The 18,450-nt window shown below is 49.4% G+C and overlaps 1 protein-coding gene across 4 annotated transcripts in view; it reads left to right on the top strand.

The window, feature by feature from the left end:
• Positions 1 to 18,450, top strand: part of EDAR (ectodysplasin A receptor) — a 96,461-nt gene that overhangs the window by 6,376 nt on the left and 71,635 nt on the right. The window contains exon 1 of one of the 4 annotated variants that reach the window (XM_070234981.1): positions 13,187 to 17,254. The exons of 2 other annotated variants lie outside the window; for them this stretch is intronic. The gene's annotated coding sequence lies outside the window, so the exon portion shown is untranslated. Of the gene's footprint in view, positions 1 to 13,186; positions 17,255 to 18,450 lie in introns of those variants that run through there. One more of the 4 variants, XM_070234982.1, reaches the window with a different exon arrangement.

Genomic DNA, 18,450 nt, shown 5'->3' on the forward strand with positions numbered 1-18,450 from the left:
TTTATGGATAGAAGAAACCAAGGCAGGGACATCCCAGTGACTTGGGACACTTGGTTTTGAGTCAGCTCTAAAAACCAAGAGTCCAAATTTTCTCCAAAATTGCTGCCAGTTGGTTTCCAACTTGAGGTTTCCACAAGAAAATCATTATCCAAACAGACCACACACAGCTCTCTGCCTGACCTTCTGCAACTGGCAGACATGTGAGAGGGAAAGGCACTCAACGATATTACCCTGATGATTATCTCAGTGGTTGCTTTGAAGGCAAATATTTATTTTGTGAAGATTGCAAAACTAAGAACAGTAGAATGTCGAGCTCCTCCTTATGTTTACAGAATAAACAGAATTGAGACACTGGCAAATTCAGTGTCCCTTGTTCTCTAAGACACTGGCTGTTTGCCTCCTGCGGCATCAGTCAAATAAAAGGAGGGCCTCTGGACATGCAGGCCTCAGTCGGGCTGAGCATCCTTCCTCCTGCCCGCTGGTTCCAGTCAGGAGGCCGGAGGATGCGAGCTCCTTGAGTGTGGCTGTCCAGTGGGATTGGGGGCTGTCCTTCCTGTTTACACTGGTGCCTGAACAAGAACGCTTCACCAGGGCCTCCCTGGAGGTTTTCTCTGTTGAGTTAGAAAGGCCACTGATTTGCCATAGGATACCATGCCCCGAATCTTGCTCACGTTTTTGTACGAAGATCTAAAAGAATAGGAGACATGATTCCTGCTCTGATGGCCTTACTAGCATTAAGGAAGAAATAGGACAAATAGCCACATGTTCACACACAAACAAAAAGACAAATTCATATAAGAAACAGCAATAACAGCATTGACCACATTGCACGGTGTTGTAATTAGTCTGTTCAGTGTCCGTGTCCTCCATGCACTGAACTGTTCTCTCTTCGAGGACAGAGGGCGTGTCTACAGATGGAGCGCTGCTCTGCTCCAGCACCTAGCGCATGCCTGGCACACAGTAGGTTCTCAATGAATGTTTATATAAGCCAGCCTTTTTGGGACACTTGTGTTCTCATTTCATTCCCTCTGCACAACAATCCTGTAAAATAGAGAGTTTCACCACTGTTTCACAAATGTCAATTAAGGCTGGGAGAGGGCGGTCGGTAACTTGACCCATAGCTCTCTCCTGGTAAGTGGCAGGATTTCAACTCAGGTTCGTGGACTTCAACTCAGTGTCTTTTCTGTGGGCTCCTTCAGAGCTCAGATCTGGGAGGAGCTGGGCTGTTGCAAGTTAGATTGAAGTTTCCCTGTATGTCATAACCACTTCAGGGGTGGGGACACTTTCTACCTAGACAGATGTCTAAAACCCTAGGCATCTCTGAGCTCCGCAGACCGTTTAGCAGACACCCCCTGCTCGTTGGGCCGCAGAGCCTGCCCAGGTGTTGTTTGGGGAGCAGGATTCTGGGAACTAGAGCAGAAAACAGAACCTCTCTTTCCATTCCCCCATGGCCAACAGCAGACCCAGGCAGCCACTCTGCTCACAACGGCAGGGTCAGAATTGCACCCAAGACAAGCCAGATCTGCTTCAACTCCAGAAGCGTTTCTTCTCTGACGTAAGGCTGGACGTGTCCTGTGGGGTTGGACCAGAGTGGGTGTATCCACAGGAGGTGGACACACCTGCAGGAGGCAGCAAGGCTCAGGAAAGGGTGCTGAGGCCAGGGCATGGTGGAAGGGTGGGCAGGAGCACAGTCCCCAGCACCCCGTGGACATGTGCTGGTTGGGGGCACTCTGGATAATCGTTGTTGGGTGGTGTCTCTCAGTTTCTTGAGAAAGGATAATAGGACTCACTGTGTGGGATCGTTGTGTGGATTTAAGTGAGATGAGGCAGGCAGAGCACTTAGAACAGGACAGGGAGACGCTGTAGTCCTGTCAATGCTCTGCGTGCACTCATGGGCTGAATTTAATATGACAGCTAAACCTTGCCTCGTCAGTCATTCACTTGGGTTTCCTGAAGGTCAAGTCCATCTGGGGTATCCATCTTTCCCTGGGGCAACCTATCAGTTTGGCCAGGATCCAGAACACCACTGGGACCCTGCAATTAAGGGGCAGCTACACCAAGGAGGACAAGGCAGGGTCTACGATTTCCATGGAGCATCATGTCTGGGCGGCCACATGGGCCGTCCTGCCGCTTGTCACACAAGCCACAAGGTGCTGCATCTGCTGTTCCTTCTGCCCCAAAATACTCTTTCCCAGGGTCTCTGTGCGTTTTGTTCATTCTCTTCATGTCTCTGCTAACAAGTCACCTTATCACAGAAATCCTCCTGCCCCACTCTGAATAAAATAGCAGCTCCCACCCCAACACCACACAAGCAGTGGTCACTAGGTGGCTTGTTATAGGCACAATGTAACATAAATATCGTCATGTGCACGTGAGCCTACAACTTGGTGAGTAATCCATAAATCTTTGTTTAAAAATATAGATCACTGCTGAGACCAGAGGCAGGCATGCCAGCCAGAGCTGGGGAAGGGAATTTCCTCCCAGCCCTTGAGAGCCTCACAAGGCGAGTTTCGCTCTCCTGTCTCCCACCGGGGCTTCAGGACGTGACTCTCAGGAGCCGTCCTGGAATTCTTTCATCACAGACCTGTCTGGAATCGGTGAAGCCAATAGGGAAGAGGATGAAATGAGCTGAGGTTAAACAACAACTAGAAGACGTTACATAGTTGGGTTTCAGGTTAAGAACACAGAGAGTGCAGTGACCTGTCCCCCACCCCCACCCCACCCCCAGGAGCCTCACAGTGGCTGAGGTTACTAAGTGCAAGTGCACACCTTATCACGCATACGCGCAGCAAGCGAGGGGGTGCGTTCCCTTGGCTCTCCCACAGTCCCGCCCCACCTGCCCCAGCCCCCAAATGCCCACTGGGCTGCTCTGTCTCCCATGTGCTGCCCCTCAGAACTTGGGCGCATCAGGAAACACAGTTCATGTTAGATGGTCAAAATGAAGCAGCTTTATTCAAGGGACCAGTAATTCCAGAGGTGAAAGCAGGGCAAAGGGAATCCAGCTTCGCGTTCCCAAACATGCCTTAGTGGCTTTCCACTTGTTGACTCCCGCTACCCAAAATTTGCTGGAGTCCTCCTCTGAGTCGTCAGTTCTTGCTGTCTGTATTCTTCACAATACCTAACCCTGGGTGGGGAGGAGGCAGGCCGTGCTTTTCTTCCCCACAACCCTGCCTCGGAGCAGCCTTGCTCAGCATCCTCAAGCTCCCTACTGCCATCTTGACATCACCCCAGTTCATGGGGTTTCCTACCCTTCCCTTCACTCGTTCCTCGCTCATCGTGTTTTAGGTGAACAGCTCCTCTCCCTGCCCCAGAATTCCTGGGGTGAGGAGCAGTTTTATAAACGCTGCTCCCTGCCCCCACCCCAGCTGCTGTGGGGTGCCGTGTGGTGTGTGTGTGTGCGGGTGAAATGTAATAAGCAAAATTTCTCGGGATGAGGCTGGGACCAGGCTGGGCAAGTGGGAGAAGTGAAGGGCAGCGGGCAGCCTAGAGTGGGCCCAGCAAAGGAGGACGTTGGAGGAGGTGGACGTTCACCAAAGGGAGGTGGCAGATCTGGCCCTCAACTTGCCCAGCTGGGTGATACCTTCACGGCCTGGGTGTCTGGGTCTAAGCTGCAGATGCTCCTTAACCAACATCGGCTAAGGTCTGTTCCTTAGGCGTGAGTTACGTCCTTTGAGGCGTGACGGAGAAGTACAGTGGGAAGGAGGGAACAACTTTGGCATCACTGGATGGGTCAGCACCTAGGAGTTTTAGGTGAATCTCATTTTCTACAACATTGAACATTTTTGAAGCTGGCACTTCTCTGCTTACTCAGTAGACACCTGAGCCCTCACTGGAAACCGAATGCCTGTTCCTTATGCACCCCTGCCCCTTGCTGGAAACTCTTGAGCGTTAATGGTTTCCTTTTGGAAAGCTTTCAAACTATACTCATTTGAGTTTACATTATCTGCCTCTTTCTGCTCTGTGTGTGGATTATTCTCCTGTTGGGTTTAATTTAACCAGATTTGCAGCTGTGCTAACAAATTCATTGATACTCCCCTGCTTTCAGAATGGATTTTTCTTAGTCTTTTCTCTGGCTTTCCTGAGACTGTCTCCATACTGAAATGCTCCCAGGTGGGGCACAGTCTGTGTGGTGCTCCCAGTGCTTCAGCACCCATTTCTTTTGACCTCACTTCACTACATCTCAGACTCTAACAAGTTTCCTCTAATATTGTAAGAGTCAAAATTACTGATTTATAAAAATCCCTGTTAAAAACAAACAGGTCAACAGCAACAAAAATTCTTCTCCTAGTGCTGTCAACCTCAGCATCTGTTAGAAGGATCTGTGTGTTCCATAAACATGAAGATCCTTGGAGGCCTCATCTTTAGAAATACATTGCAAAACCCCGAGTCTTTTAAAAAATATTACAAACATGCAGACTAGCAAAGACACCCAGAACCTGCCAAGTTCAATCTTTTTGTGATTTTTTTTTAAATGAGCTTGTTGTGTTTAATTAGACTGAAGAAGAGACCTGGCCGCCTAATAAGCTGGTGATTATTGCGGGGAGGGGGAGACCACAGAGAGTAATGGGGTGTTCCAGACCTGGGGGGTGTGTTTTACCCCTTCAGACACTACTCCTGTACCCTGCCTGGATTCTTTTGTACTTCAAAGACCAACAATGGGTTTCTAAAAGATGTGGCTTTTTCAGTGATAACAGTAGCCAGCAGGCCTTACCCCAGTACATGGCACATGCAGCCCAGCCATGGTGCCTCTCTGCTTGCCTTCTTGCCCTGGGCACTTCCCTGTGTGGATGTGCTTGATCAGGAAAAGGAAGAATGACTTTGTACTGCAGCCCAGTCCTTTCGGAGAATGAAGTCAGTTGGAGTTCCTCTATTAGAAACGGGCTTCTTGAGGGGTCGTATCTACTTCCATAGAGGCCATGAGTGCCATCTATAGATAAGAATAAACACATGCCATTTGATTCTTTAGTTCATCGTATAGTGTGATGCCTTGCATTTAATAAGGACTTAAAAGTGATTAGTATCTTTGTATGAGTGAGAGATTGAGCAAAAAGAGAAAACCAATGATGGTTTTCCCCTCTCAGACCCAGAAAAGCCCTCCCGGCCTTTCACAAATGCTGAAGCCCATTGCCGCTGTCAGCGCTGAATTCTCATATTAATTGGAGAAAGTCTTCCAGGCTTTTTCAGTGATTAAAACAACGAAGGCTCTTTCAATGAGAAGGTAAATGTTTGTCTTAAAGTTGAGGAAGCAGGCGTTGGGAGAGAGGACTTTCTGATGCGCCAGGTCCTTCATAATACCTGGAATCATTTTTCTATTTAAAGAATACTCAAAAAGGGCAAGTTCTTCGAGGAGTCAAAGCCCCCAGACCCCTGAGGCAGGCTGCAGGGTCGACACTGATGAGCATGGAGGCAGACCTCTTGGCCAGGAGTCCAGGACACTTGAGTTCACCTTGGCTTGATCCGTTCTGGAAAAATCCAAGGGCGGGCCAATGGTGGGCTACCAGCATCATCAGCATGCCATTGTCGACTTACTGTCACAGCAGTTACCTTCATAAATGTGAGCGCATTTTTCTTGCACCGAGACATAGCAGGTATTCAGGGCACCCTCAGATATCTCTTCACCTTACCCCACATCTGGATACAGGTGTCCAATGCCACCTTCAAATAAAAGGGACCAGAGCTCCTTGGAGAAGTAGCTCATCCTGGGGCTGGGGAGGGAAAATACAAGGCGAGCCTGGGCATCTTATAGTGCCAGAGAGTAAGGAAGTGCTCAAAACAATGGGGGCGTGTCAAGGGGACACAAGACTCAACTGAAAGAGCTCCCAATCACCATACATATACATACATAAAGCAGCAATGGATTATAATCCAAAACTTAAAATAAATATCCATAGACGTAAATGATTGATTGAATGAATGGAGCAGAAGAGACAAATCTCTCATACAGAAGAATTTGAAATAACTATGTAGATACTCCCCTCTCAAGGAGGTAAAGCATCACTCCCCACCCCTTGAGTGTGGCTGCTCAGAGGGACTTCCTTCAGAAGAGACAGTGTGGAATGGGAAAAAAATAACTTTCGAGTGGAAAAGCCTGGCAGGCGCTGCCTCAGCCAGGTGATCGAGGTCAGTATCTACAGTGATAAGTCATGTTGATGGCATGTCCCCTTGATGCGCTGTGATGAAAAGGGCACTTCACCTCTGTGGTCTTCCTCCCCACACCTGTGACCCAGTCTAATCGTGAGAAAGATGTCCAACAAACCCCACTTGAGGGACATTCCACAAGATGCCCGGCCATCACTCCTCGAAACTGTCCAGGTCATCAAAAACTAGGAGCGTCTGAGAAACTCACAGCCAAGAGGAGCCTGAGGAGACATGACGGGGAAAGGTGATGGGACGTGTCCTCCTGGGGGGCATCCCGAGACAGAAAAGGACCTCAGGCCAAAGCTAAAGACACCGAGTAGAGGATGGACTGTGTGTTAGTAATGATGTACCAATATTGGTCCATCAGATGTGACAATGTATCATATGATTGTTAAGATAACAAAAGGGAAAACTAGGTGTGAGGTGTACAGGAACTCTCTGTACTATATTTGCAACTTTTCTAGAAATCTAGAACTTTTCTAAAGGAAAGGTTTATTTTAAGAAAAATCCCTCGTTTAGACTCGGTTACTTCCTCTTTGCTCCACCACCTGCAGATCAGCTCCACCCTGCAGCTAAATCTGTCTTCCCTGCTGGCTCCTGGACCATGTTCAGAGGTGGGAGAACCTAGAAGTCAGGATGGGCCCTGGAGCCAGACCACCTGCTTCCAAACCGGGTCTCCCCCTCCAAAGCTCAGTGAGCCTGGGCAAGCCCCCTACTCAGTGCCTCAGTCTTCTCCTCTGTAAAGTGGGGATAATAATACCCTCCTTCGTGAGAACTGCATGTTTAACACATGCATGGAGAGTGCTTAGAACAGCACGTAGCATGCGCTCTGTGTCTGTCACTCTAGTACTTTTTCGTCGCATGGCTACTGATGGTCCCAAGAGTTGCTTGTTAACCTTTCAGGTTAGGAATAGGGAGGAAGTCCTGTCACCATGCACTCCTGCTCCCTGGTGTCATCTAAAATTCTGGGCCTCTGACCAAGGAAGCAGGGCCACCTTACCCACAAAAGAAAGAGCTCCTTAGCGATGAAAACGTCTCCTTCTTGTCAACCCTTCCTCTGTAGATCAGGTTGGGTGAGGCCCTTCCTTGCAGGACAGTGCAGCGGCATCCGAGAGCTACCCTGTCTTACTACGGGCAGCTAAGGGCGGCTGTGGCTTTTCTAACTTGTGCAGGAGCAATTTCATGAGACATGCTCCCGTTGTCTAATCTGTCCCCAGGTCAGCCAGCTGACTCTTCCCTGCCCAGCACTTCAGGGCCACTCTCTCAGACATCACCTGCTTATGGGTTGGCCAGGCGGACAGTGCCAGGCCTTCTCTTGCTGAACCAATCAGTTCCTGTCCCCCAGGCCACTCCCTCCAGCCACCACTGGGCTCTAACCAGGGACATTTCTGCCAGGGGCTTTTCCATGCTCCTCAGTTCCCAGACCACAACTTCATTCCACCCAGCTCTCTCCCAGGCCTGTTGGTTCTGGCCACCCTCTGCCTGCCTGAGATCTGTCGCCCTGCTTGTGGGCTGGGGTGGGGGTGGGGTGAGCTGTGCCTACAAGTCCACCCACCATCTCCACTCACCCTTGCAGCCATCCTCTCAACCAACATTTATGAGCACCTGCTGTATGTGGGGCCCAGGCTGGGGCCTCCAGGACAAATAAGACACAGGTCCTGTCCGTGTCCTGGGCTTTTCCATTTCTCCCCTGACCCACTCTCCAGCCCTCTCTGCTCTGTGGCGGGGAGACTGCCCTGTGTGGGCTGCACCAACAGGCTGCTTTGCCCTCTGGCCTCCAGTTGGATTTGGCCAGTAGAAGGCCTGGTTGGGAGGCAGAGGGCAAAAGGAGGCTAGCGGCAGGCAGGGTGTTTACTCCCACTTGCTCCCTGTTCCTCTCTGCCTAAGGCCTATCGCTGGCTCAGAGAAGGTAAAGGTCCCTGCAGTGCTGGCCCCAGGACACTGCACCATCTCTTGCAGCCCAGTGCATATAGGCAGTGTCCTTGCACGTGGGGCCGTCTCAAAGGAAAAGCAAATTCAGTGATGGGCGTTGGTCCTGCAGGCCGGGTGTAAAGACGATGCTCATAGAGGAAAGCTGCAGAATGGCTGCCTGGATGGTCAGAGGACGACTGACTTACTGCCTCTGAGTCCTTCTAAATCTCCACCGGAATCCTACAAGCTCAGAAAGGCTGAAGCCCACTGTGCAAACTGCGAGTGTTCAGTGTGTGCTGGTGAGGCACCTCGGGGAGTGCAAAGAGCTAGGGTTCCATCTGTGCCACCTACTAGCTGTGTTAAGTTCCTTTTCCCCTCTGAGTCTCAGTTTCTTTATGTGTAAAATGGGAACAATGTCTACTTTTCGTAATGTAAGTATTTAAATAATGCTTGTAAAGAAGGTAGCTCAGTGTCTAACACATAATCCATGATGAATATGTGCTACCTTTTACTTTTATTCCTGTTTGAAAAAATGAGTGGACAGGAAGGTCTTCTGTCTCCTAGAGGTGGAATGTTGAGCCTTTTGTGAACAAAGATGAAGATTATAGCTCCATATTTAGTTGATAATGGATAAGAACTTTGTGCTGACAATGTCCCATGGACCTGATCTTGAACCTCAGGAAAAGTCGTTGAGTTATTTACACAAAACCAAAGGCCAGCAGGACATCTAAAGGAGCACAGTGTCAAAGGTCTTTGAGAGTTCTGATATGTTTTTTTTACCACCAGATGGAAGCCACGCTTGTGGCTCCAAGCCAGACAACTTCCAGTGTCTCGAGTCAGCGTGGAGCTGTGAGCAAGCTCCGGGCACCATGTACAGCCCTGGACTCCCAGACAGGCTCTCCGGAAAGTGCATTCCTCGTTTTCCTCCCCCAGAGGCAGCTGGCACCTTGGCAGGTGGAGGGAGAAAGGCACAGTGAGTTCTGGGGGCCACTGCTTGCAGGCTGGGACTGTTCCAGCACGAAGCCAAGAGGCAGGGGCGTCTGCTCACCGCCAGGGCTCAGGCCCAACACATCCTCCGGCGCTTGAAAACTCTGCTGTGCCAAGCCCAGACCCCTGGGTCTGCCTACAAGTTGAGTTGCTGCAGGACAGAGCTGGATGGCGGCTGTTCTCTCAGTACCACGCTCCCGCCCTGGCCAGCCCCCGAGGAACCATCCAGCTTCTAATGGCCTGTTTTCACAAAAGGCAGGGAAGTGGCATTTTAAACAGCTGGTGGAGCACCCTCATGGGAAACGCTTTGAACTTGGGACACAGGTTGCTGTGTTCTATGCATGCCCAGCTCAGAAAACTCTAGAAGAAAATTCAAGAAGGCAAAGGGGAGAATCTGGCTAGCCAGGGTGAGGTGGGTAGAGCACAGATGGAGCAGAGGCACAGGCAGAGCGTCCCTGGCAGGAGGTAGCCTGGCCTGAGCCCACATTTTCTCACTGAGTCTTGTATCTGTTTTCTGGGCCATTGGCCATTCTTTGGTCGTTGACGAATCACGGGGTCTCGTTTGTTTGTGATTTTCAAAATAGCTGGACAAGTTCTCACTCAGTGCATTCACAGCCACAGCTGAAAGACAAGTGGAGTAGGGGAAAATCCATCAGCCTTGTTCAGACGCTGGTTTTGCCAGCACTTGCCACACAGGGACAGACATCCTGTTTCGGCACCAAGGTTCCAGTCTTGCTGTTGCTAGGCTGCCTCAGCCTGCCCTGGCCCTGCCCCCAGCACTCCCACAGCCTGGCAAGTTTGGAAAGGGCAGTGGCTGGAATCTTGATCTGGAAGCCAACCAGAGGGCTAGGCAGATAGATGCCTGAGGGGCTGAGAGAAAACAGTGGGGATCACAGCATGACTGCGTGTGCTTGGGCTGGGTGACTGCACTACGCCAGTGCCGTACCTCCCTGTTTTGACTTTGTTCTCATTGTCTGCTTTAAATCCTAAACTTTTAAAATACTGGGGTCAGCATGTGTGCGTAATTTCCATGGAACAGACCTTGGTGCCACATGAATGTCTCACTGGGGTGTGGCTGAAATAGCAGAGGACTCGAAGGTGAAACACGCAGTTACATAACAAATGACCCCCAAACTTACAACTTCAAACAACAGCCTTTACTATTTCACAGAGTTTTTGAGGGTCGGGATCAGGGAGTGGCTCAGCTGGGTGGTCTGGCTCAGGGTCTCATGAGGTCGCAGCCAGCCGGAGCTGCATTGTCTGAAGGCTTGACTGGGGTGGAGGAGCCACATCCAGGAAGCCTCACGCTCATGGCTGTCGGCAGGAGCCTCAGCTCCTCGCCATGCGGGCTGCTCCACCAGCTGCTGCGCGACCCGAAGACAAGGCGGCTGAGCCACCAGAGAGAGCAGGCAGGGGCTGCAGTGCCTTTTATCACCCAGTCTCTCAAGTGGCACAGTCACTTCTGCTCTTTTTCTGCTCGTTAGAATTGAGTCACTAACAAGCCCACACTCACAGGGAGGGGCACTGGGCGCTACCTTTTGAAGGCAGTGTCAGAGAATTTGTGTATACTTTTTAAACCACCACACCTGATGGCTAATGCTAGCTTGTCTTTAGCTTTTACGTGACCTTGGGCAAGTCACTTCATATCTCTAGGCCTCAGTTTTTCCTTCCGTAAAATGAGAGACCTATTCATATGTCCAAGAGCCTCCTCTCAGCCCTCATATCCTATCATTCGTTCACTGTATGCGTTTATTTACTAAACATTTACTCAGTTCTTACTTTGTGTCTAGCTCTCACTCTCTTCTGGATTCCTGGCCTCTCACTGGAGTGCCTGGGGAGCTTCTAAAAAATACGGGTACTTGAGACGCACCCACGAAATCCAGCTTTAATTGATCTGGGTGGAGCCCAGGAACTCCACAGTCTTTGAACACTCCCCTAACGATGGCTAATGTGCAGGCAGGATTGAGGACTATTGTTCTAGAGCCATAATCTTGAACTTTGATAAACACATTTAACCTGGGGATCAGGTTAAAAATGCAGATTTTGATACTGTGAGTCTGGAGTGAGGCCCCAGACTTTGCATTTCTGACAAACTCCCAGGTAATGCAACGCATTCCAAAGACTACACTTTGAATAGCAAGTTTTTAGTTGCTGGGAGAAAGGCACAGAAGTACAAAGATAATTCCCGCCCTCAAAGAGCAAAGAATCTAGTTGGAGAGGGAACACATAGCATGAAAATGTAAAAAGCACCCCAAGACCTAAATGCCCAATATGTGGCCCAGGTAACATGCACCAGGAACTGAGTCTGAGGTGGTCAAGAAATCCCAAGAAACCTGCCAACTCCTGCCTGGACTATGACTTCAGCACCCTGAGCATCCCTCCCTCCCACTCCTCCATCATCAGCACGGCAGGACGCCACAGACAGCACAGGTCCGCCTGTGACCTCTGGAAGTCTTTCACAAGCTAGTTCGTTTTACTGAACAGTAGTGATTTCCACAGGGAAAGAAAAGAATTAGAAAATCTATTATTTGTATTTGTTCAGTCTTGTAGGGTATCCTCAAGATGAAACTTTTATTCTTTAGTGAGCCTGCTTTTATTGGTGCCACTAACAAATTAAAGCGTGTTTTCTGAACTTATTTTAATGGTGTGAAATTCTAGGCTTATGGAAATTCTAGTGGAATTTCCTTTAATGAAAGCTGCAAGGATCCATCATCCTAGTGTTTCTTCCTCTCTCTTGTGGTCTCTCTGTCTTCTCTGCTGAGTCCTCTTCCTGTGCCCTGAGTAAGAGGAACTGGAAGAGCCCAGAAGCTCTGCTCTCAGCGGAGGAGGCCCCCTCTGCTCGTGGAGCTGCTCTGCCCGTGGAGCTCAGCCCGCGGCTCTATGTGCGGGCTGAGCGCACTCACGCCTGCTGCCCAGCCCCCACCCGGGTCCGGAGGGCCTGTGCAGGTGTCTCCACGTGGTGTCTTGCCCTCTCTTCTACCTCAAGAGACCCAAAATGACATCAGGACCCTCCTCACTTCCTGGCTCAGCTACTGAAACAGACTCTTGGTTGAACTCCTGGCTTCAAGGTTCTCTTCACTCTAACTTTACACACCATTAACAGACTAATATTCCTGAAGTATTTCCTTTGTCCTGTCACTGATTGCAAGCAAGTCCTGGCTCCTCACATCCTGAACAAGTGCTTCTCAGATTCTAACGTGTGCCCCCAGGGTCCTGCGAGAATGCAGATTCTGACTCAGTGGGTCTGCAGTGGGGCCCAGGTTCTCTGGCTCTAAGTAGCTCCCGCGATGCCCAGGATGCTGGTGCTGGGTTTGCGCAGCCGGGTTCTGTGGGATGAGCTCCCCACAGCAACCATCTAAGGTTCACCATATTTGGCCGCGTTGCACCTGTCCCACCCGTCACCTTCCACGAGGCGGCTTGACTCTTGCGAGTCAGATTCCACATCACCCCAATAGCCGAGGCTCCACTTGGACTCCAGCCTCCTCCACTGTCCCCTTCTGTAGTGACTCTCCCACTTCCCTTCTCCCATATAGAAAGTCTGTAAGGTCTTTGTGACCCGGAGCAAACTCAAGTTTTCCTTGAACCCTTCTGACTGCACTTCCCTCGCCCTTTGGGTCCCTGCACAACTTTGTTCTGCGCTCTTTCTTGCTCTTAATCACGCACTGCCTGGCACTGTTATTTCCATTTTTTACATGTTTCTGACATCTTTCCAACGACATGGCAAGGCCTCAGGGACTGTGGCTGACTCATCTTTCACTTGTTTTGTATTTCTTTCAGCACTGAGATGGTGCTGTGCATTTATTAGGCACTTAATAAATTTCCTTAAGTGACTCAAGGTAAAATTCCCACACTTAATCAAAAATTAGTCTGAGAAATAAAGGGAATGAAGAGCTCAATTGAAACAGAATTACCCCCACTTTATAGCCCTCACTGAATTGTATTGTAGCTGTCTGCTTTTGAGTGGACTTCCCCACTGGACCCTTAGGGCTGACCCATCTGTCGCTGAAGCTGAGCACGGCGCCTGCCCCGTGATCGCTGGACAAATGCATGATCCATAAGTTTGCTAGCTGTCCTTTCCTCACTGGAGATGTAAGCCATCCGTCTTCCACCAGCACATCCAGAGTTATACAAATCAATAGCAGCAAAAACAAGACCAAGGGGAAAATGGGTAAATTCAGCTGAGGTCTTAGAATGACAGAAACTAACCGTATATCTAAGCAGGGCTGGGGTCGGGTCAGGACCAAAGGCGAGATAAGAGCAGAAGGAAAAGAAGGGAATAGTCCAAACCAAGGAGGGCGGTGTGTTCTCTCTGGCCCATCAAACCAGCGGCCTCGTCCCACCGGCTCGTTTCTCAAAGACAGCCCTGTCGCTGCCATGAAGAGGGTCCAGGAAAGCAGTTGTATGTGCTGCACTGGGCCTTGCAGAATCCAGTTGCCAGGGAGCTGCAACCACGACTCTCGTGCAGCCTAGACTGCGTTGCGTGTCAGGGATTTATTTGGCTCAGTAATGAGGGAGCCCTGAGGTGACAAAGCTGCTTCCAGGAGCATCGGAGGAATTAGATATTTAAAGAACATTAGGATAATAAAACGGCTTAAGGTCCTGCAGAGCAATGAAGTCATGGTCTTCGGGTTATCTTTGCTACGTGGCCAGAACCTGCACGCCGACGCGTAACCTCATGGGGCCTGGGATTGGCCTTGTAGTACATGACAAAGCCCCACCCAGAGACCTCCCCAGGGAGGTTCAGGCGTCTTGGCAGGCCTAGTGGTCCACAGAGCTCCTGTGCCCCCTTTCCAAGTGTTGGACAGTGTTTGAATCAGGGTCAAGCTGTAGCCCAGGGTGACCCAGAAGGGCACAGGGACAAGCCTTCTCTGCACAGGGGCGTGGAAGAAAGTGCCAGCACACTTCCCCCGTGGCGAGGAAGAAAGCACCACACCCTTTCCCAGGAGACTGGACGCACAGGCCTCCCTCAGGGCCGGAGCGCCACCCTGCGGGGCTGCTGGGAGCGCCTCCCCCACATTCCTGCCTGGAGGTGGGCAGGCCCAGGCAGGTGACAGGAAGGCTCTTACTGGACCCTCAGCCACAGCAGCTTTATGTGGCCCACTCCTTTACAGCTCCTCGAGGCTGTGACCACTGAGAAGAGCCCTCTCCATCACTAACAAAACGCCACAGCCCCCGTTTTCAAAGTTTAAATAGCCAAAAGTATTTTCGCGCCGTTTGTCAGTAAAACTGCTTATTTCGCCTTAACCTCATGCTTCTACTTTCTGTGTTTGCATTTATTTATAATGTATGTAATATATTAGTATAATAGGGTATCACGTATATGTGATGCTTACTCATTGGTTTTTGACTATTAGGGATTTGCAACCAAAAAAGCTTGGAGACCTTTGCGCAAATTCCTTCCATCTCAGGTGTCAATGTGTATCTGAATCACCTGAGAATCTCATTAAAATGCAGGTTCTGATTCAGTGGGTCTGGGAGGGCAGAGACTCCGCAGTCCTAACAGGCTCCTGGCTGAGGCCAATGTCACTGGTCTGGGGACCACACTGGAGGAGAGGACAGGTTTTGGCTCCCAGTCTGCAGAAAGCTGCTGACCCCACGGCACCCAGATGCCAGGACGCGAGTGAAGTGCTCACCACCCACCCAGGTTCAGGGGGTGGGAGCTGCTGCTGTGGCTGCAGCTGCTCCTAAAACTTCAGTTTCTCTTGCACCTTGGGTTCAGTGTTCTAAAACAAAGCAGGTAGAGAAGTACCCAGAATATCTTGCTTTAGGGTTACCCACCGTGGGTTTAAAGTTCCCCATCTATCACCTGTTAGTTACTATGACCTTAGATACATTGTTTGGCCTCTCTGAGCCTCAGTTTCCTCATCCGTAAAGGCACATCCCTCATGTTGATCTGTGAAATTCAGATGAGCTAGCACGTGCAGCACTGAGCACAGTGCCTACTGTGCCCAGGGCCGAGGGTTCCCGGGTGCAGCGCCCTGGGCCTGGGTCGGCTGGTCTCATGGTCAGTGCTCACTTGCACGGCTTGTACACTCTCTCCATCCATCCTGTCTCCATCCGTTCTCTAGGCACCGGTCCACAAGTGGGAGTGAACACACGGCTCTGTTTTCTGCAACCACAGGCTATTCTCGACAATGTGGCTGCTGGATGCCAGGCTCTCTTTTTCCACAAAGCTGTGTTTGACAGGCCTTAGACTTGGTAATCTCTAGGGTTTTCCACCTTTTGTCTCTGTGAAGTCACTGCTCTCAGTAACGTTGTTACATGAAGAGAATTTTATCTTGGTGGGTTCTTACTGTCCTTTTTAAAAATCCACATATGAAACCCTCAAACAAACAGAAATCCACAGTCTAGTTTTACCCAATATATTGTGTTATCAGAAGCTTTGAGGGAAAGAAATTGGTTTATGAAGTAAAATTGATGGAATTAAAGGCTCAAACTCACCTTAAACTTTTTTACAAAGACACATTTTTCCATGCATGGACAGCACCCAGTTCCTTTCAAGTTTTACAGTCACCTTATTTTGGCAGAAAAATCAGGAAGTCACTTGTAGCACACAGGACTGTTATAAGCCTCTTTGATAATAAAAAAGGATGAAAAGACAAGCAAGAACCCCGTAGACACTCATTTGAAAGCCCCGAGAGCAGTGGCCCCCCCTTCCTCCACGCCCCTCTGAGCCTGCAAACCCCAAACCATATTTTCCACAGCACATTCACGCAGCCTCGGGGAGAACACAAAGTATTGAAGTAAAAGAAAATTCTAGCCTTTGATATCCCTACATTTTTTTCTGGTTTTCTTTGTGAAGTATGAACCCACAACTGATTGTCCCAGGGACTTGATCTTGAAAATGCAGGATGGGCTGGCGTCTGGAGGAACCTGGTGAGGGGGGTCCCTCTCTCTGCCCCCTGGTTTGCTGCCCACGTTGCTTCATTTACCACGTTCTCAGAGGTGTTTGTCCTGTTTGGTGGCTTAGGCAAGGGCACACAGCTCCTGCAGTCCGTGCCCTCTGCTCCAAGGAGACCAGGCCTCCCTCTGCTAATACCTTTCAGGGCCGGCTCCTGGACTTACATGAGCATGGAACCTTGCGCGTGGCTCAGAAGAAGGGTAGGCGTGAACCCCTGCGCCCTTCTCCACAGGTAGAGCCAACACAGCTGGGGCTCATTTTCTCAGCAAGCTGTAACAAAATACCGTAGCTGGAGTGTTCCTGAAACAAGATGGGTTCCCTTGCTATGGGAATGAACCAGAGACAGTAAGCGCCATTATGACTGGTGTCCACGTGAAAGACAGCCTCTTCTGAGATGCTCTTGGCATTGCCTTGAGGAAGGAGCACAATGTATGGCTGAGGTTGCAGGCTTTATGCTCTGGCCCCACATGACCACACAGTGGCCCAGTGAGACATCACATAATGGGACTTCCTGTGAGCCATGAGGAATGTCATCCCAAAGAGGCTCAACCTGAGCTGGGCCTCCTCTGCATTTCCTAAAGTTCTAGAGTGACTAATAACACTCAGCATAGCAAATGCTAAGTCCTTCGCCCTTGGTCCAGGTATTCATTGTAAAGATGATCAAATACAAAATATCAATAATAAGAATAACAAAGACAGAACTTCGGCAGCTAATAAAATGCTACATGGACACAGTTTTAATTTCTTGAAATTTAATACATGAAATGGAAGTGAGGGCAAAAAGACTAGGAGGAGAGGATTGCTTCAAAGTTAGTCTGATCAAAACACCTTGATGTACTAACGGCATAAACTGCATTAGATTCAAGGTTGCGGTGGTGTCAAATGCTTTAGTTGTGCATATTAAGAGCGTAGTTGGAAAGTGGAAGATGTCACTCACAGATAAGGGAACTGGGCCTGAATTTTATAACCTAATTTAATTAGCGCTGATCTGTGGTTGCTAGTACCTGGTTTTTCCAGTTTTCAGGAAATATCTCTTTGCCTGGGGAGGTGATGAAGTGCAGGAGGAAAAGGTGGAGGGAGGGTGAGTGCAGGGAGGGGCTGGGGGAGGTGGGCTGTGAGACATGAAAGGCCCCAATATTGAATTTCCTCTGTGAGGTGATAAAACCTCAGGCCTCCCTCTCTTCCCCTGCCAATGCACACAGCAAGCCACACCTCTCCTCCACCGAGCACTCAGTTCCCGTAAAGGAAGCGCGAAGGAGACTTTCAACTGTGACAGTCACTCCGAGGAGAGTGAAAGAAGTACACAGACACCCAAAGGTAAGAGAAAAATACCCAAATCCCTCTAAAGCCTGTGGAGCTCAAGAGGCGAGAATCCTCCTAGGGTGACAGCGTTCTAAGGCTCCGCCTGGGTCTCAGTTTCTTTCTCCTGCTAGAAGAGCGTATCTGGGGACAACTGGGATGTTCAAGATCATTAAAAGATACAACCATGACACCCGAGGACTCAGCAAAAAACACCCCCCATACACACAAACTTACACATTTTCTGATTTGGTGGGGCAGTTTTAAAATGTTTGGGGAAATATTAAATAAAGAGGAAGTTTTTAGGAAGTTAGTATAAAATAGGCAGATTGTTATTAAAGATACATTTTTAATATTAAGCTGAACTTTATAGGACTTAATTAGAATGCATGAATTCTTCTGTGTTCTAAATGTGCTGTGGAGTGTCTTTGTCATGCTGCATGGTTTGCAGAATTTCTTCCAAGCAGGTTGTGCCTGCAATTCTCTGGAGCCTCCTATTGTGAAGAAAGACCATGTCTCTTGGTAGAAACCCACCTGTGGGCTGGTGCCATCACTGAATGAGCAGTGAGCTTAGCCTAACAGAATCAGTATTGAATCTAGGATTTTGTAAGCTCGCATATGGATCTGTCGTCCACATTTTTTCTTTCTAGAATTGGTTTGCTATTTGCTGTCCCATTTTGCTCACAGAAACCCAGTTGTTTAGGTAGGATCTCTTAGTTGTCAAAAAATTATCCTCATTTCTGTTACTAGTTACCATGGTTTTTTCCCCCAAAGGGCCTGCCTTTCTCTTAGTTAGAATAAGAACTTTTATTTCCAATATTTCGGGTTTCACGTTCAGTTTAGGGGAAGGATAAACAGTTCCATGACTTGATTCCTTTTTGTCACAGTAAATGGTGGTGGGATTGCTGTTGAGCTGGGGTGTAACACAAAAAGGGCGAAAACCTGGTCTAGAAGTCACACGACCTGGGGTGTGCTTCTGGCTCTAGCACACATTCCCTGGGGGACCTCAGAAAAGTCCTGAATCTCTCTGAACGCCGGTTTCCTCAGGAGGAATGCTCACTGCCTATCTCACGAGGAGGCCAGATGACCACTCTCAACAAGCCTAGATATTTTAGTTAGAACATTTGAGAGGTGGGGGGGATCCGAAAGACCATCTTCCTTCCTGCCCAATGAGGTAGCCACTAGCCACATGTGTCTTTACATTTAAATTGATT

This window comes from Equus caballus, chromosome 15 (assembly GCF_041296265.1).
Source record: "Equus caballus isolate H_3958 breed thoroughbred chromosome 15, TB-T2T, whole genome shotgun sequence".
Classification (NCBI taxonomy): domain Eukaryota; kingdom Metazoa; phylum Chordata; class Mammalia; order Perissodactyla; family Equidae; genus Equus; species Equus caballus.